Raw genomic sequence first — 21,318 nt, forward strand, 5'->3', positions numbered from 1 at the left:
CAAACACTGCTACTTCCCAGCGTATTCAAACTAACCCCTAAATTTCATAAGTTGGCAAGTACACTATAAGCCAAGCACACTAAATCCTCCCGTCGTGCTTTCTTCGAAATAGTTGAGTATCTTGGTCACAAATCGGCCTTGTAAGGTTCGTCTGGTTGGTGCTAATGTGCACTTTGCATGCCCCGCCCGGGGATGCCCGTGATAGATGGCCCCGGTCTCCCTTCGGGAAAGACTTACTTAATGGAAGCTTTGCGGTGCTCCGGTGGCGCGATTTCCACTCGTCAACAATAGTTTACGGCGGGGATGACGAGCCGGAGGACCGTGTTGATATGATACGGGAAGTTGTGGCTTTCTGATAGCAGATAACAGACAACTGTTATCTTTTTATACTTTATTTGCAGTGAAAATGGAATCTTAGATAAAATAAAGGAAAAACTACCGCAAAGCTCTAGAAATTCCTGTAAAAGAAAATGCATTTATCAATAGTTTTTTAAGAAAACTTTATGAGACAAAAAGTTCAGGATGCTAGGTATCTGATATAATACTGTTAGGTTTTTACTTTACGTATTTATTATTAGGCGACTTTATTTTAGTTTAAGCAATTATTTTATTAGCCTTTATTTTAATTTATTAAATTCACTGATTTATACTAAAACATATATAATTTTTGTCTAAAATTATTATTTAAAATTTATTTTCGACGTTATAACACGCGCACTTCATATCTAAATAATGAACAAAACCAAATTTATATACATTCATCTATTACGCGAGTAACAATACTTAATCGATAATCGATTTATACCTCAGACTTTGTGTTACAATTTATAAACTCCGACTGAATAAATAATTTAAAATTATTCCACTTATACCAGGTGTCCACTTATATTTCCCCCCATTTTAACTGCCTATAACTTCTAAACGGCTCAAGATAGAAATATGAGGTTTCCGCTGAAATGTTTTATTTTAGTAAAAGTTTTGTTTGAATGGATTGAATTTTTTATATTACTTTCAATTACGAAAAAGAAAATGGCGGATTTAAAAAAAGCGTTGTTGACTTTTTTTAATGGAACACCCTATATATTTTTTGTAAATTGAAAGAACCATCATTCACCTATCCAGCAATATAAAGTTTATTTTTAAATCGGTTGTCAAATGACAGAGTAATTAATTTCTAAATTGAGAGATCCAATATGGAAATCACATACAGAATATCAATTTGCTTAGAAGTTATTTTAATCATATTATGATTTCCACATTGCATCTCTTATTTTAAAAATGAATTATACAGTCACTTGAAAACCGATTTAAAAAAACTTTATATCGCTGGATAGGTGAATGACCGTTCTTTCAATTTACAAAAAAATATACTGGGTGTTTCATTAAAAAAGAGTCAACGTTTTTTTCAAAAATCCGCCATTTTTTAAATCGGTATAAAAAATTCAATCTATTCAAACAAAACTTTTACTAAAATAAAACATTTCAGCGAAAACCCCATATTTATATCTTGAGCCGTTTAGAAGTTATAGACAGTTAAAATGGGGAAAAATATAAGTGAATACCCGGTATATGCCACCTCTGTCGTACTAGAAAGATCTTGTTCATACGCGAAGAGCTGAGTCGAAGAGCGACAGCATCTAGAACAATGTGTCATAGTCTGACCTGGTGGCGCGATTTCCGCTCGTCAACAATAGTTTACGGCGGTATGATGAGCCGGAGGACCGTGTTGATATGATACGGGAAGTTGTGGCTTTCTGATAGCAGATAACAGACAACTGTTATCTTTTCTTACTTTATTTGCAGTGAAAATGGAATCTTAGCTAAAATAAAGGAAAAACTACCGCAAAGCTCTAGAAATTCCTGTAAAAGAAAATGCCATTTATCAATACTTTTTTATGAAAACTTTATGAGACAAAGAGTTCATGATGGTAGGTATCTGATATAATATTGTTAGGTTTTTACTTTACGTATTTATTATTAGATGACTTTATGTTAGTTTAAGCAATTATTTTATTAGCCTTTATTTTAATTTATTACATTCACTGATTTATACTAAAACATATATAATTTTTGTCTACAATTATTATTTAAAATTTATTTTCGACATTATAACACGCGCACTTCATATCTAAATAATGAACAAAACCAAATTTATATACATTCATCTATTACGCGAGTAACAATACTTAATCGATAATCGATTTACATCTCAGACTTTGTGACATCTCAGACACTCTCAGACACTTATACCAGGTGTCCACTTATATTTCCCCCCATTTTAACTGCCTATAACTTCTAAACGGCTCAAGATAGAAATATGAGGTTTCCGCTGAAATGTTTTATTTTAGTAAAAGTTTTTTTGAATGGATTGAATTTTTTATATTATTTTCAATTACGAAAAAAAATGGCGGATTTAAAAAAACGTTGTTGACTTTTTTTTAATGGAACACCCTGTATATTTTTTGTAAATTGAAAGAACCATCATTCACCTATCCAGCAATATAAAGTTTATTTTTAAATCGGTTGTCAAATGACAGAGTAATTAATTTCTAAATTGAGAGATCCAATACGGAAATCACATACAGAATATCAATTTGCTTAGTTATTTTAATCATATTATGATTTCCACATTGCATATCTCATTTTAAAAATTAATTACACAGTCACTTGACAACCGATTTAAAAAAACTTTATATCGCTGGATAGGTGAATGACCGTTATTTCAATTTACAAAAAAATATACTGGGTGTTTCATTAAAAAAAAATCAACGTTTTTTTCAAAATCCGCCATTTTTTAAATCGGCATAAAAAATTCAATCTATTCAAACAAAACTTTTACTAAAATAAAACATTTCAGCGAAAACCCCATATTTCTATCTTGAGCGGTTTAGAAGTTATAGACAGTTAAAATGGGGAAAATATAAGTCAACACCCGGTATATGCCACCTCGGTCGTACTGGAAAGATCTAGTTCATACGCGAAGAGCTGATCCAGTCACGCTTGTTTTTCAGCCATGAAATGCTAAGATTGATAATACAAGGATACTAAGATAAAAGGAGTAAGGAATATGGAAAAAAGACAGTGTCATGGTTACATTGGCGGCTCGTGATTTTTACCATAGGGGAGGCTATACCTAACTGTAAAATATCTAGACAAATTTGCACTAGCAAAAAAAAATCCGCCAAAAAAATCTAATTTAAGGCCCCATTTTTTTGACCATTTTTTATTTACATTTTATATCATCATAATTCGTAATTTCATAATATATAATTTTCAAAATAGTTAGTCAAATGGTAAAAGTTTATTAGTACCAAAGTTTGTGTCGTTCCTTTGTTAACAGTTCTATCTCTATAAGTAGATATGCATATCAAAATAAATACAGATTTAAACTTTTGCAGTCCATACAGATTGAAGGTTCACATTTTTTAAGATACTCAACTGAATTTTTTTAATTCTAAAAGCGGCCTACTGAGAATCCAAAAACACAGTAAATTACCGATATTTTGCTTTGCATTACAGATATCGGAAAAAGGTATTTGAACAAGTTGTTCGAAATATTATTCTAACCCCACATACCAAATTTCATCACAAAATTCGCACTTTTAGTTTTTTCATTATTTGTAGTCAGGATCCTAAAATTGCAGAGGAGGCTGCTGTCCGATCAGCCGCCTTTGCCCAATCTCCGGGCAGCGTGTGCGTTAAACTGCGTAATATAATGCAGCTCTAAAGTCTGTTTTAGACTATACCTTTTTTTGTTAACACAAAATGGTATAACAAAAATTTACATGAAATGATTGTATACAATATCAATACAAGAAGTTTTGTGTATTACATTGTCACATTTTCGTATTAGAAATGTGATTTTGCGAAATACATGCTAAAAAAGTCATTTTTTATATTTTTATGGTGGTTCATGTACTGTTAACCTTAATGTTCTTCTTCCTTTTCTTTAAATAATGCGTTAACCTCATTTTTCTCAACATTTAACCTATACTAAATTTACAATCAAGATGCAGTAGAATAAACAAACCAAGACACGTTAAATGCTGCTAGGAGCACTCCCGAATCATAATTTACAATGTATAAACTTTGGAAATCATGATTTGGGATTTACAATGTATATACATTGTAAATTATGATTCGGGAGTGCTCCTAGTAGCATTTAACGTGTCTTGTTGTTTATTTCTACTGCATCTTCATTGTAAATTTAGTATAGTTAGTTTTTTCATTGATATTTTACATTACAAAGATATATTATAGGATGGATAAGAAAACTCTATTATTATCTCCTACTTCCATTGCAACATTTCTTAAAAGAAAAGGTAACCTTAAAAAACCAATGTGACAGTATAACGAAAATAACCTAACTGCGCATGCCTGTGTACTAGTAATTGGTATCAAATAGGACATGTTCTAATTTGTATAATATTTTCTGTTAACAGATTTTGTTTTCTGTAAGGAGACCGGGTCTCCGTAAATGCTTCTGGGCTGCGCGGAGCATTAGCAAGTGAGATTTTCCGGCCAGCAGCCTCCGCTCCAGTTTTAGGATCCTGACAACAAAATAATGAAAAAAATAAAAGTACGAATTTTGTGATGAAATTTGGTATGTGGGCTTAGAATAATATTTGGAACAACTTGTTTAAATAACTTTTTCTATCTCTAATGCGAAGCAAAATAGCAAGGTAAACAAAACAGTGTAGCATATGTAAAAAATTTATGGGGAGGCTAAGCCTCCCTTGCCTCCTCTGACCAACCACCACTGAAGGATACTAAGATAAGAAGAGTATGGAAAGAAAGAGAGTGTCATAGTTAAAACATTCAAGTGGCTGGTTTAAATTCAGTTCAATAGAACTCTTCAGAGAAGCCGTAGACAGAATAAAGGCAGTAATGATATTATGATACCAAACCTCCGATTGGGAGACGGCACATGGGTTGCCTATCAAAATCGTGTCATAGCTATCCTTAAGTGGGGCCGTAGGGGGTAAAATAAATATTTCAAACACATTTTTTTTTAAAGTATGGTAAAATTATTTTATTTTCAAATTAAATAGGTATATTCAGTATAATTAATAGATTATTCAAGAAAAAATTCAAGGAAAAATATTGAAAAATAAGCCAACAGTGGCAAATTTTAGAAGACACCTCAAAATATAATGAATTTTACGGTGGACATCAGAACTCATCATTCTTCTTCTTCTTTACGTGCCATATCCGCGACGAAGGTTGGCAATCATCATTGCTATTCTCACTTTTGACACTACAGCCCGAAAGAGTTTAGTTGAGCTGCATCCAAACCATTCTCTGAGATTTCTCAGCCAGGACATTTTTTTCCTATCTATGCTGCGCCTTCCTTGAATCTTTCCCTGCATAATTATTTTAGGAGTTCACATCTGTCACCACGTGTTATATGACCCAAGTATTGAAGTTTTCTTATCCAGTATCTCCTTGCTGTTCTGTATTTTCATTAGTACTTCCTCATTGGTTATTCTGTCTGTCCAGGAGATTCTCAGTATTCTTCGATACATCCACATCTCAAATGCTTCCAATCTATTGAGGCATTGTTTATTGAGAGTCATGTCTTCACACCATACAAAAGAACAGAAAATACATAACATTTTAGTACTCGCTTTCTAAGATTTATGCTGAGGTCTCTACTACATAATATTTGTTTCATATTAGTGAATGCACTTCTAGCCTTTTCTATTCTAATTCGGATTTCTTTGGTATAATCGTTTGTTTCACTAATGTTTGTCCCTAAATAGTTATAATTCTGAACTCGTTCTATAGTTTTATTATTTACGTGTAGATTGATGTTTCTAATATTTTTCTTTGATATAACCATGGATTTCGTTTTCTTTATGTTTAGTGACAGAACAAATTCTTCACTCGTTGCAACAACCTTATCTAAAAATCTTTGTAGATCTGTAATAGTTTCTGTTATTAGTATTGTGTCATCGGCGTATCTAATGTCACATATGGGTAGGCCATTTATTTTTATTCCTGCTACCTCATCTTCTAATGCTTTTTTGAATATTTCTTCTGAGTATGCATTAAACAGTGATGGCGACAAGACACAGCCCTGTCTAACACCTCTTTTGATTTTTATTTTATTGGTGTGTAAATTATTTATTCTTATGACAGCTTCTTGTTCATAATACAGATTATTTATTATTCTTATAACCCGTGTGTAACTTATATCTCGTGTGTATCCCTAACTCATCATTAGATCATGGTAAACAAAAAATTCAAACATATTTTATTAGCTTATGCGTTTTTCTAGGTAAATCTGTCGGGTTTTTTAGTTTTATCGACATTTGACTTTTTGATATCACTCAGAAGTCAAAACAACGATTTTTTTTTGCAAAAAAGGTGAAATTCAATATATTTATTATTGTTAAACAAAAAATAAGTATAACACAAAAACATCTCGACGGCGTTACCTAAAGGAATGTCTGAAGAAAATATATACAAAATTCCAGGTGGGTCGGCCAAGTAGTTTTTGAGTTACAATGTCTACAACCTTTGAAAAAAGCAGTTTTGAGGAAAAAGCGTTTAAAGTATTGTCAACTTTTATTTTAAATTTCTTTTTTTTTCTGTCAAATTGTAAAATTATGCACACCGGAATATCTTTTTGAATCGCAGATTAATTAACAAAAGAAAAGAGAACAGCTGTTGACCGTTGTTAGCTACGTTCAAGCGTGCCGACGCGAACCTGCTGCAAAGCGAGACGAAGATCGAAATATTCAACACTATCTCCCTACCTCCCTATCTTCGACTCGCTTTGCAGCATATTCGCGCCAGCGCGCTTGAGCGTAGTGAGAAACGGTCAACAGCTGTTCTCATTTTCTTTTATAAATTACCCCGCGATGGCATCACTTTACGATTTGACAGACAAACAAAAATTGAAAACAAAAGTTGACAATACTTTAAACGTGTTTTTCTCAAAACTCTTTTTTTCAAAACCTGTAGACATTGTAACTCAAAAACTACTTGACCAACTCATCTAGAATTTTGTATATATTTTATTTAGACATTTCTTGAGGTAACAATGTCGAGATATTTTTTATGCTTATTTTTTGTTTAGCAATAATAAATATGTTGATGTTCACCCTTTTTCCAAAAAAAAATCGTTGTTTTGACTTCTGAGTGAGCTTGACAGCGTTATCTCGAGAAACTCATAAGCTAATTAAATCTTATTTAATTTTTTGTTTACCATGATCCAACCATGAGTTCTGATGTCCACCGCAAAATTCATTGTTTCGTGAGGTGTCTTTAAAAATTTGCCACCGTTGGCTTATTTTTCAATATTTTTTTTTTAATTTTTTCTTGAATAATCTATGAAATGTACTGAATATGCCTATTTAATTTAAAAATAAAATAATTCTACCATACTTTCAAAAAAAATGTCTTGAAACATTGATTTCATTCCCTACGGCCCCCTTAAGGATAGATATGACACGATTTTAATAGGCAACCCATGCTAGAAATATTTGTCTATGTATGAAATTTAATAAAAAAAATGTTTCGTCCAACAAGCAGATTTGTACAGATCGACTTATATTCGGATCCCGTACTATTAACTTGGTATTATTTATACGTCGTACTTACAAACCCATCTAAATGCGGGTAGTACAAATCACATTAAAACGGCGCTCTCATTTATAGTTCCATAGCGTTGATGGCCGTCCCATCTGGATATTATATGTGAAATCACCCTGGGATGGCCTATCGAGAATCTAGACTCATCACTTTGCTTCCTGGTCTGCTGTGAGACTGATGTCTCTTTTGCTGCGCGGTAGCAACCGCTGCCTTCCACATGTTATGTGTCGCTTAACCGTTAATAACATTTTACTTCAGTTTCACAATAATAAACTTTGCAGTGTATTTGTAGCTTTATTCTAAATATTTTTTCGTATCATTTCGTGCTGATTTAACTGAATTGTATTCATTTCACCATTAATTGAATGTAAATATTATCTCTAATTTTACCTTTTTCCGAATTCTCAAATTCCTTGAATACTAAAGTGTTTTCCCATCACCTAGGTTCGTAGGAATTACTCCTTTTCGACCTGCGATGATCGAGTTATTTTAATCTATGGCATTATTGTTGCTTGTACAATCATCTCTTGTAATATAATTCTCAACTAAAAATAAATAAATGTAGTAATGCAAAATAAATAGTTGTTTTTGTCTCGTTTGTCACGTCATATTTTTTGTAGATATTAATGATTTAGAATTAAATGTATTTATGAGATTCTCATTTTAATTTTTAAATAGAGTTTACTATAATCTACTTGTTTCTTATCCTGTACATAGTAATAAATTACTTAATGTGAAGGGGAGAAACCGACAGGTTTTAGATTGAACTTACATAGCCCTATTGCACTTCTAATGATCTCATAAAAGAGGTTATAGAATGTACAAAAAGTAACACTGGTGTCCCAAATGAAAGCCTAAACGTCAACTGGCTTATTTTTAATCGAATCCAGAAGAGATGCATGTTAAAAAACCATAATTGCAAGTAAAACAAACGGGCAAACATTAGGTAATTTTTCGGTACAACTGTTTTAAATTCTAACAACCTAACTCTGTAATAACGTGATTGCTCTGCATTTATCTTTGAGCTGTTTTTGTCTTAAATTCCTTTGTACGACTAAACATCAATGGCAAGCGAACCTCAATACTACTATTGTTCCGAAAAATACAACTTCACTCTATGTGAAATGCACTTCAAGAATTAAAGGAGTCCCGGCAAAGAGCGGCGCTCTAAAATTGTTCAAGAAAACATCGATGAAAAAACAGAGCAATCATCTAATTGTACTCCAAGTTCGCGTATTTACTAAGAAGCGGAAAATGGCAAAGCATGATAGTCCACTTACTCACGGTAAAATATTGCAAAACCTCCGAATTTTAAAGAAAGAACATTGACGTGAAATTTGGCATGCACATAACTAACATGTCAAAGAAAAAAAGTTATATTGTGCCGATGTGTGATTTTGTTCTGGGGATGAGTTTCACCCCCTCTTGGGGGTGAAAAAATATACGTTCAAAATAAGTCAGGAAACGGATAAACTGACTAATTCTAAGCAACTTCTTTTCTATACCGTTTTTCACGTTGTTTCTATAGAGTTAATATTTTCGAGTTAGTTGCGAGTGAATATGTTTATTTTTCAACAAAACAAAAACACGTTTTTAGACGGTTTTTCGCAAATAACTCAAAAAGAAAGTATTTTATGGAAAAAATGTTCCTAGTAAAAATATAGCTTATAAAAAACAAAAAAAAAGGGGTATGTATGAAGTCTGCAGACCTAGTAGAAGCAGAGTTGTAGGTAATGAAAAGTAGGTTCTTCTTCGTCAAATTCCAAATCAAATACTTCAACGTGAAATACCCAAAAAATCAAGAACTTTTCGAGGAAAACTCATCAAAATTTTTTAAAGTAAAAAAAATCTTTATTCTTGTTTTTTAAAAAGTTTCTAGCTCCAAAAGTAAGCAAGTTACACTCAAAATAAAGTTGGTCCCTTTTTTTTGGTAAAAAGAAATCGTGAAAATCGCCCCATAATTAGAATCCCAAATGAAATTAATCGTTATGGTAGGCGAGCCCAAGTGGGGATTTTTGCAGTTACCCGAGAGCATCAGATTATCACATGGGGGAAACCTTGTACCCTGTAAATGTACCTCTACCATATATTGGCTCTTAATACAGGGGAGTTCGTTAAGGGGGATCCGAAAAAAATCTATCCTTAGAAAAACTCGAAATCGTCGGATTAAGATGAGATAAATTAAGTACATGCAAAACAGTCTATATTTCAAAATTCTGACGATTTGAGCGGAGCGTAAGGAAATGGGTGAGTCGCAACATATCACACAAAAAAGCGAATATTTTGCGAAATGAATATCAGATCAAAAAACTAAAAATAGGTGTTCAATATTTTTCAAAAATATATCGAACGATACCAAACACCACCCCCACTGAGAGGGGTGGGTGGTAAATTTAAAATTTTAAATACGAACCCCGCGATATTTCGCGAAATGGACATTAGATCGAAACACTGAGAAATACACGTATTCAATATTTTTGAAAATATCTTTCGAATGACACGACGAGGGGGGGGGGGTTACCTTAAAATCTTAAATAGGAGTTCCCATTTTTTATTGCAGATTTGGATTCCTTACGTAAAAATAAGTAACTTTTATTCGAGACATTTTTCGAATTATGGATAGATGGCGCTATAGGCGGAAAGAACGATTGTTGGAAATGGAAAATTAAATTAAAAATGGAAAGTCCCCCACTTTATGGAAACCTTAACTTAACTTTTTTTGGTTTTAGGACCTACTCTTCACAACCCAATAGGTTTCCATAACGCTCGAGTAACTGCAAATTTAGCAAACTTTCTTCCCCTACTATTACTGCTTTACTGATGTATTGTTTATATAATCTGTAACTTTCATCAGTTTAAAGTGCATATTTATGAAAAATTTGGTTTTAAAAGAAAATACTTTTTTCTAATTTTGAAAAAAAAAAATCTTTTTTTACACTTAACTTTACAATTATTAGTGATACCAAAAATCTCAGATTTTACTAAGAGTAAAAAAATGTAGGTTTTGCTTTTATGGATATTATGGATTTTTTGATTTTCTGTAAGACAAAAAATATATATGGCTGTTCAAAATTTGCATACACTCGTGATAAGTGACTCACGCCCTTTAAACTACAGCCCTTTCAAAAATAAGCACATTGAACGGTTTGAACCGATAAAACTTAAAGTAAAGTAACTTGTGAATCAAAAGAGAATGTAGTAATTACAGAGGAGTAGCATTACTAAATACCATATATAAAATCTTATCAAAATCCATAAAAGATAAACTTGAAAAAGAAGCGGAAAATATAATAGGTGAATATCAGTGCGGATTTAGACGAGGAAGAAGCACAACGGACCAAATATTCGTAATCAGAGAATTACAAGCAGAAAGCTATGAACACAACCTACCAACGATAGCGCTATTCATCGATTTCCAGCAAGCGTACGATAGAATAAAGAGGAAGAATTTAAAGCAGGCGCTTGAGGAATTGGGAGTTAGCAGAAAGTTACGCAACATGATACATATTACGTTAGAAAATACAGAAAATAGAGTCAAAATAAACAACCAATCATCAGACACATTTATAGTAAATGAAGGAGTAAGGCAGGGCGATCCTTTGTCATCATTACTCTTTAACTTATGCCTAGAAAAAATAATGCGAGAAGCAAAAATCAATAGAGAAGCACTCCTATATCAAAAACGACACCAAGTTTTGGCATTTGCGGATGATGTGGTGTTGCTTGCAAGAGGAACAAAAGAGCTACAGGAAATAGTACAGAGAATAGTAAAAGCAGCGAAGAAAATGGGACTCCACATAAATGAAACTGAAACAAAATGTATGGAATGGACAGATGGTCAGTTCAGGAACGGACAAAAGCTTAAAGTAGAAGTAGAAGAAGGAACATCATACGAATTCGAAATGGTAGAAAGATTTACATACCTAGGAGCAATAATATCACGTAAACCGAATATTAAAGAAGAAATACAAGCTCGAATAATGGCAGGCAACAAAAGTGTACATGCGCTTAATGGAATGCTGAAAAGCAAGTTTTTATCAAGAAAGGCAAAAATACAGTTATACAAAACAACTATCCAACCAATAGTAACATACTGCAGTGAGACATGGACAATGACAAAAAATGAACAAAGTTTACTGGAGATCTGGGAACGGAAAATCCTGAGGAAGATATATGGAGGAATAATAAGGGACGGTTTATGGTTAAGAAGATCAAATAATGAGTTAAAGGAATTATACAATCAACCTAATATAATAGGAGTGATAAAGGCACAGAGACTTAGATGGCGAGGTCACATAGAAAGGATGCCGAACGCGAGGACTCCAAAAAGGGTACTAAACTACAACATAGCCTCAAAAAAGAGAAAAGGAAGACCGAAAAATAGATGAAAGCAAGAGGTCGAAAAAGATATGGAAAAAATGGGGTTAGAAGGTCAGAGAAGAAAAATGAATAACAGGAAGGAATGGAGAAAAATCACATACCAAGCCAGAGAAGATCTAGGTACCTAAAGAAAAGTAAAAATGAAGAACGAACAAACTTTTCAAGCCATGGGCCTCTAAGGCCTTTAGTGCTATTATATATATATATATATATATATATATATATATATATATAAATATATATATATATTATATATATATATATATATATATATATATATATATATATATATAAATATATATATATATTATATATATATATATATATATATATATATATATATATATATATATATATATATATATATACAGTGTGTCAATTTTAAAACTTACAATGGCTATATCTCACGAACAAAAGCTGAAAACGAAAAATACTTGAAACCGTTTCTAGGATAGTAAGGGGGAACTAAAATGACATGAAAGAGAACTCACCCCCATCAACCCCCTAGGCCCCACCCACCACAACCAAAAAAGTTTAAATTGCAAACCCCTACTTGTGATACATCATTGAAAAGGCTATAAAAAATGCTATCCAATGGTATAAATAATAATTATACAGGGTGAAGCAATAATTGTGAAACTTTGGCTTAAATGAAAAATTTAATGAGGTTTTGTTGAACTACAAATTTGATAAAAATGTCAATTAAGTAAATATTCAAAGTGGGTTCCGTTGTTTTGTAAACAATACCTAATAAAGTCTATTTTCAAATTCTGCACGAAATTTGACAAATGTTTTTCTAGTAATAGGGCGACATGCTTGAGTAATTATTTCTCGCAATTTCCCAAGTGACGCAAGTTAGTTTTATAAACAACTGATTTAAGGCAAAAATGGCAAATTAAGTTTTAATTAAAAAAAAAGGTACGAGCGGACACTTACCATTTAAAATAATAGTCCGGGAGATAGCATTACAAATACAAAAGTCATAGTAAGCCAGCTGATATTAACACCCTGTATAATTATTATTTATACCATTGGATAGTACTTTTTATAGTAGAATAGTATATTACTTTTTTCTATGGGGTTACCCTAAATCAGTTGTTTATAAAACTCAACTTGCTTCACTTGGGGAATTGCGAGAAAGAATTACTCAAGCATGTCGCCCTATTACTAGAACATTTGCTAAATTTCGTGCAGAATTTGAAAATAGGCTGTATTATTGTTTACCAAACAACGGAATTCACATTAAATATTTACTTAATTGACATTTTTAATAAATTTGTAATTCAACAAAACCTTATTAAATTTTTCATTTAAGCCAAAGTTTTACAATTATTGCTTCACCCTGTATAATTATTATTTATACCATTGAATAGCATTTTTTATAGCCTTTTCAATGATGTATCACAAGTAGGGGTTTGCAATTTAAACTTTTTTGGTTGTGATGGGTGGGGCCTAGGGGGTTGATGGGGGTGAGTTCTCTTTCATGTCATTTTAGTTCCCCCTTACTATCCTAGAAACGCTTTCAAGCATTTTTCGATATCAGCTTTTGTTCGTGAGATATAGCCATTGTAAGTTTTAAAATTGACACACTGTATATATATATATATATATATATATATATATATATATATATATATATATATATATATATATATATATATATATATATATATATATATATATATATAACTTGTGAAGCGGCAACGGTTAATTTAATTTGGAATGCTAATTAGAGGGTGATTTACACGAATTTTTTTACCATTTTTTTTTATCAAAAAAAGGACTAACTTTATTTTGAGCAAACCTTGCTTATTTTTGTTGCTAGAAACTTTTTAAAAGTATTCCCCGAAAATTTCTTAATTTTTTGGTTATGTCACGTTGAAATATTCGATTTGGAATTTGACAAATAATATCCTAGTTTTCATTATCTACAACTCTGCTTCTACTGGCTCTACAGATTTAATACATAAACCCTTTTTCACTTTTTTATTAGCTATATTTTTGATCAGAATATTTTTTTCGCTAAAATACTTTTTGAGCTGTTTTTGCAAAAACCGCGAAAAACGTGTTTTTCTTGTTGAAAAATGAACATATTCACTCGCAAATAACTCGAAAAGTATTGACAGTTGACTTTATAGAATAAAAGTTGCTTATAATTAGTCAGTTTATCCATTTCCGTACTTATTTTTAACGCATATTTTTCACCCCCGTGAAGGGGTGAAACTCACCCCCAGGCCAAAAGCGTACATTTGACACACTATCCCTTTTTTGTTTGACATTATAGCTATGTGCTTGCTAAAGGGCCTAGCCGGGTAAGATGGTGAAAAGTGCCCCCAACCCAATTTAAATTCCATATAGACCACTTTTTAGCACATATAGAGGAACTCACTTTCTGAAATTTTTAGCCCCCTAGGTGGTCACGTGACCCCCCTAGAGCCTAATTAGGCTTTTTATGTTTTTATTTTTTCTCTCAGCCGTATCAAGAGCTAGCCAAAAACTTTATTTAAAAAAGTTGTAAGTTTCAAAAAGACCTAGATGAAATTTTTTTTTTTATTTTTTTGGCGGGAAATTCGAATTTTTAGAACAATTTTAAACTTTTAAATACCTCTAAAAAAAACGAAGACACTCGTTTTTACGAAAATTAATTATAATGTGTATTTTTAAACAATCTTTCACCCTTAATTTTTTCAGATTTTTAAAATTGGTGAAACGTACCTTTAAAAATAAAAAACCGCATTTTTTCGGTTTTTTTTTCGTTTTATGATATAATTTTATACATATTTTTCAAAAAATTTAACACCGTCACTAGAATAGGTAAAAAACTGAAAAATAATTGGGGTTTGCTTAATAAAAATTTTTTGTAACGATATCCATTTTCAAGATACAGGGCGTTGAAGAAAACAAAATTTTACATATTTTTTACGATTTTGCCGAAACTACTGGCAACATTGTAATAAAACTTGGCGGGTTTTAAGAGGTAGTTATTGTGCATGTTTTGACATACAACTAAGGATTTGATATTCATCATTGGCGCGCATAGGGGTAATGGTCTGAAATTTTCAAAGAAAAAAAGATAGTACGCCACTGACATATTTCAAATTAACAATCATTTTTGAATTCCTCGTTCAATTTTCAATAAAAAATCTATCTTCTCATTTTTTCATACGACGTGCCGTTTTGCTGCAAAAAATAAAATATCTTAACGCTTTCAAAGTATTCGAATTAATTTTGATAATAACGGATGTACGAGTTTACTATGTAGATGTAGAAAGTACTAGAAGTTCGAATACTTTGTAAGGGTTAAGATCTTTTATTTTTTGAATAAAAATGTCGCGTCGGATGAAAAAATAAGAAGATACATTTTTTGTCACAAATTGAACGAGAAATTCAAAAACCATTGTTAATTTGAAATATGTCGGTGGCGTACTATCTTTATTGCAAAACATGTACAATAACTACCTCTTAAATCCCGCCAAGTTTTATTACAATGTTGCCAGTAGTTTCAGCAAAATCGTAAAAAATGTGTAAAATTTTGTTTTCTTCAACGCCCTGTATCTTGAAAATCGATGGCGTTACAAAAAATTTTTATTAAGCAAATCCCAATTATTTTTCAGTTTTTACCTATTCTAGTGACAGTGTTACCTTTTTTGAAAAATATGTATAAAATTGTATCAAAAAATGAAAAAAAAAAAACCGAAAAAATGCGGTTTTTTATTTTTAAAGGTACGTTTCACCTTTTTTTAAAAATCTGAAAAAATTTAGCGTGAAAGATTGTGCAAAAATACACATTATAATTGATTTTCGTAAAAACGAGTGTCTTAGTTTTTATTTTCAGAGTTATTTAAAAGTTTAAAATTGTTCTAAAAATTCAAATTTCCCGCCAAAAAATTTAAAAAAATATTTTTCATATAGATCTTTTTGAAACTTACAACTTTTTTAAATAAAGTTTTTGGTTAGCTCTTGATGCGGCTGAGATAAAAAAAAGAATGTGTGTGTACTTTGTACGCACGTAAGAAATTATACTTCTATTATATAATTTCAACGAAATAAATATACTAAACAGTTTATTTGTATTTTATTTAAATATTAAACTAATTTTAATACTCACCTACCACTTTCAAAAAATTTGTATTAAAACAATACCAAAAATAAAAAAAAAGAATATTAATCGTCCGGATTCGAACCCGGGACTTTTCCATCTGTGGTCGAATGCTCTACCAACGAAGCCATCATCCTTCTGTTTACGTGACATCTCGGACATAATTACAAATAATGGTGACAAATAGATCAAGTGAAGTATAAAGATGTTATAATAGATACTTACTATCTTACTCCCGAGGAAGACAAATCCAAAGACACAAAAATTATAATAAATAATATATTTACTAAAAACACTAATATATTCTTTTAATGACTTATTTGCGCTGGTACATACGTAACTTGAAAGATTAGCAACGAACTCCATACTGTCGGTATGCACATGCGCGTGGCATAATAAAAATTCACTCTCTATCGCGCCTAAAGAAGTATAACTTCAATAAAAACATAAAATGCCTAATTAGGCTTAGGGGGGTCACGTGACCACCTAGGGGGCTAAAAATTTCAGAAAGTGAGTTCCTCTATATGTGCTAAAAAGTGACCTATATGGAATTTAAATCGAGTTGGGGGCACTTTTCACAATCTTACCCGGCTAGGCCCGTTCGTGTCAATCCAAGCAGTTTTTTTTAAATTTGGAGGTTTTTCAGTATTTTACCGTGAGTAAATGGACTATGAGTAAATCACCGGATTTAATCCCGGCAAAAAGTGTCGGCTTCTCAACTCTATTGTACACACGAAGCCACTTAAGTTATTATAATTTTATTAATGACATCTTGTTGTCTCACTTTTTGACACAGGACTTAATTATTTAGTTCGCACTTCAGAGAGCACTGGGTCGTTAAATATTTACTGCAAGTGGTCGACGAGTGAAGCTTGTTGCTTACAGGAAAGTGCATTTTAGTTGTAGTCGGATTTATAATGGCATCTTTATTTAAATAGAAGTGGAACTTGAATACGCTCGTATAACGATTTTGATGGAAAAATTGGACAACATTGTTTAATTGGAAATAATTTACTTCTTAAACAATTTCTTCCATTTCTTGAGTCTGTCCGTTTCACTTCTCTTCTCTACAATATGTTTTCGATTTCTTCATCCCATGTCTGTCTTGGTCTTACTCTTTTTTTTTTTGTTTTTTAACCAACTCAGGTGTCTGTGTGCTATAAACTAGAATGTGGATTGAATTGTCAGTTCGTTCCTTATTTCTTATATCTATCTATGTTACTTAATCTATCCATTCTGATAGCACTTTTAGCTCTTCATAAAAACTTCTCTATTGGGACTGTAGACCAGGGCGCATCTGTAAAAATATAAGTATATTTGGACGTTGAGAGGTGACTCAAATTTTTTTGCAGAAATTGCTTGAAAATAAATCTGATAATAATATTTGAGTTATCCTCCCTCACAAAAAGGTCCGGAACATTGTTTAAATAATCAAAATGTCAAAAAATTAAGGAAAAATTCGATTTTTTCTTCGTTTTTTGATTATAACTTTAAAAGTATTTATTTTCGAGAAAAGTTGTAGGGACATAAAAGTTGCGTAATTAAATTTCCTATAATATAGAATTAGTTATAAATTTAAAAAATAGTCACCCTTGTTGCAAAATAGCAATAATTGCGAAAAACCATACAAAAACAAGTATTTGCATTTTACGTTTTTCAACCATTTATGCTACACTTAGAACCTTCATATTTTACCCAGAAAAACTTTATGATACAGTAAAACAAAACTGATAATTTCATTAAGATCGGTTCAATAGATTTTGCAAAATAAATTTTGCAATCCAGCTTTCGCAAAAAAAATTCATTTTTTCAAAATGTTACAGGACTGAAAATAAAGCAGATAGCAAGTTGACATTTTTTTGCATATAGAAGTGTACTGTACCTTTCATTTGCAATTTTGCAAAATTAAAATCGATTAACACCACGGCGTCAGAAATTTTTATAAATAAACATTAATTATTGGTGCTACGCGCAGGACAGCGGATAGTTTGCTCTGATTGGGCATTCCAATGACCTTTAATAATGATTGATACATTTTAATTTTTATTACATTTCGATATAAATAAATAAATTTGTTTATTGCAAAATAAAAACACATACTCTATCCTTTGAAATAACACTTTTATTAGCGAAAACTTTCTTTGTTCATATATTTTAACTTAGAGAATAAAAGTTTATTATTTTTAAATATAAGCAATTGTTTAAACAATATTTCACAAACAATAATAAAATTAGTTTGATTTTTGTGGAATTAAAATATTAAAATACAACAAAATATAGAGTAAGAAAATAATATATTAGATAAAGATTGGAAGAAATTTTGGTAGGAAATCAACTTGTGTGAATCGAACACCGCTGTCCTGCGCGTAGCACCAAAAATTAATGTTTATTTAAAAAATTTCTTGACGCCGTGGTAATTAATCGATGTTAATTTTTCAAATTGCAAATGAAAGGTACAGTACACTTCTATAAGCAAAAAAATTTCAACCTGCTACCTGCTTTATTTTCAGTCCTGAAACATTAAAAAAAATGAATTTATTTTGCGAAAGCTGGATTGCAAAATTTATTTTGCATAATCTATTGCACCGCTCTTAACGAAATTTACAGTAGTGTTTTAGTGTATCATAAAGTTTTTTTGGGTGAAGTATGAAGGTCCTAAGTGTAGCATAAATTGTTGAAAAACGTAAAATGCAAATACTTGTTTTTGTATGGTTTTTTCGCAATTATTGTTATTTTGCAACTAGGGTGACTATTTTTTAAATTTTTGATCAATTCTATGCTGTAGGAAATTTGATCATGCAACTTTTATGTTAGTACAACTTTACTAGGAAATGAATACTTTTAAAGTTATAATCAAAAAACGAAGAAAAAAATGGAGTTTTTCCTTCATTTTTTGACATTTTGATTATTTAAACAATGTTCCGGACCTTTTTGAGAGGGAGGATAACACAAATATTATTATTTGATTTATTTTCAAGCAATTTCTGCAAAAAAATTTGAGTCACCTCTCAACGTCCATCTCAAAACAGATGTGCCCTGGACTACTGTGTAAGTTCGGTAAAGCGACACCTGGTTTCATATCTCAGAAACATTTTTAGCACTTTTAATTATATTGGCCAATTATATTAGTCCTGGTTGCTGAATATCAATCAAGTCCATAGTCCAAAAAAATGATAAGAAGAAAAAGTAAGACTGAGGTTATTTTATTAAAAGGTAAACAATTGTATGTAATAAATAAAATTAATTATTGGAATGCAGTACTACAAGCAAAATACAATTAATTAAATTTACTTTTTTATAATAATTGCATATCATCTCAATATTGTAAAGTAACATATTTTCTTCTTCAATGACAGTAGAATAGAGTTGCACAAGTTTGACTTGAATTTTTGAAATTGACTTGAGTTTGACTTAATTTCAAGTCAACCTCAAGCCAATCCTTCTGACAACTAATTCAAGTCAAGTCAAATTGGTCAATTGTACAAGTTTGAAAATTCAAACTGTTTGTCAAACTAGTTTGAAAGAGTTTGAAAAATAATTTATTTAGTAGATATACTTTTTTGTCGAGATAGACATGTTAGCTGCCAATTAAGATAAGAAAATTAATAATACAATGAGTGCCATATAAAAGTAACTTGATACAGGAAGCGATTATAGTCAAAATAGAGTCGTAAATTTCTTGAAAATGATTCCTGTATTACGCTTGGAATTGCTTGCTGGCTGTATCTCACTTTTTTTATATTTCTATTTGAGTGTTACTAGAATAACAAAGAATTCGTTGGATGTTTTTTTTATCATACCAAGTGTAATTTAATCTTCTTTAACAAAAATTTATGAAGGAACAACAAAATATTATATTTTTGATAAAGTATGTTTAATGATTTTTTTGCGACATTGCAATGTCGTTTTAGTTCACTATTTGTCATTTTATAACGCTGTTCTTTATTTTTATATAATACATACATAGTCCTGTCGCCAGGAGGGGTACAACGGCCTCCTTAATTCAGATGGACTTACCCAAATTTTTTATGTATTTTGACCCGTAGAACACGAATTTTTTGGGTAACAGTTGATCCGGATGTCGATGAGATTGTTATAAACAAAGAACTTGAGGAATTACATAACAGCGATTTTTCGCAAAACAAAACATTCTTTTGTATTTTTTGGGTGATTCTCAGCGAATTATAGTCCTATAAGTTTTTTCGTAGGATGCATAGTTTTCGAGGTAAACGCGGTTGAACTTTCAAAAAATTGAAAAAGTGCAATTTTTGAACCCGAATAACTTTTGAATAATAAATAAAATAGCAATTCTGCTTACTGAATTTAAAAGTTCAAGTCAAATTCTATCTATTTCGATTATTTGCATTGCTAAAAATTAAGTTTTTATTTATTAAACAAAGCCATTAACACATAGTCTTTCCCGTGCCAAATGCATGCGTTTTAGTGTACGTAATCTACGTAGAAATTGACTGTATAGCGCCTACTCGTTGGATTTCAAATGAGAAATGCATTGAAAACATCATTCAATCATTATGTGTTTATAGCTTTGTTTAACAATAAAAAAATTGATTTTTAGCAATGAAAGTAATCGAAACCGATAGAATTTGACTTGAACTTTCAAATGCGGTAAGCAGAATTGCTATTTTATTTTTCAATCAAAAGTTATTCGGGTTGAAAAATTGCAATCTTTCGAAAGTTCAACCGCGTTTATGTCGAAAATTATGCATCCTACGAAAAAACTTGTAAAAACATTTTTTGCTTAGAATGACCCAAAAAATACAAAAAAATGTTTTGTTTTGCGAAAAATCGCTGTTACGTGATTCCTCAAGTTCTTTGTTTATAACAATCTTATCGACATCCGGATCGACTGTTACCCAAAAAATTCGTGTTCTACGGGTCAAAATACATAAAAAACTTGGGTAAGTCCATCTGAATTAAGGAGGCCGCTGTACCCCCACTGGCGACAGGACTATACAAGTAGACCTACACTTTGCAATTTTCATTGTTTTGAAATCACCTGCAACATCAAATAAATTAGTACATTTACTTTTCTTAATTATTTCTCCTTCTTTTTTTGATTTTTTTCTTCTGATTTTTCTCTTAATTTTTGCAGTGGTAGTACCTTCAAAATCAGACTCAATTTGTTCTGGAACTTATTCTGAGCCGAAAATTATTCAGGTTCAGATATTACTTCACAAAGCACACACTTCAAAATGAACGTAATAAACAAACCAAGCATA

Source organism: Diabrotica virgifera, chromosome 1 (genome assembly GCF_917563875.1).
Source record: "Diabrotica virgifera virgifera chromosome 1, PGI_DIABVI_V3a".
Taxonomy (NCBI): Eukaryota; Metazoa; Arthropoda; class Insecta; order Coleoptera; family Chrysomelidae; genus Diabrotica; species Diabrotica virgifera.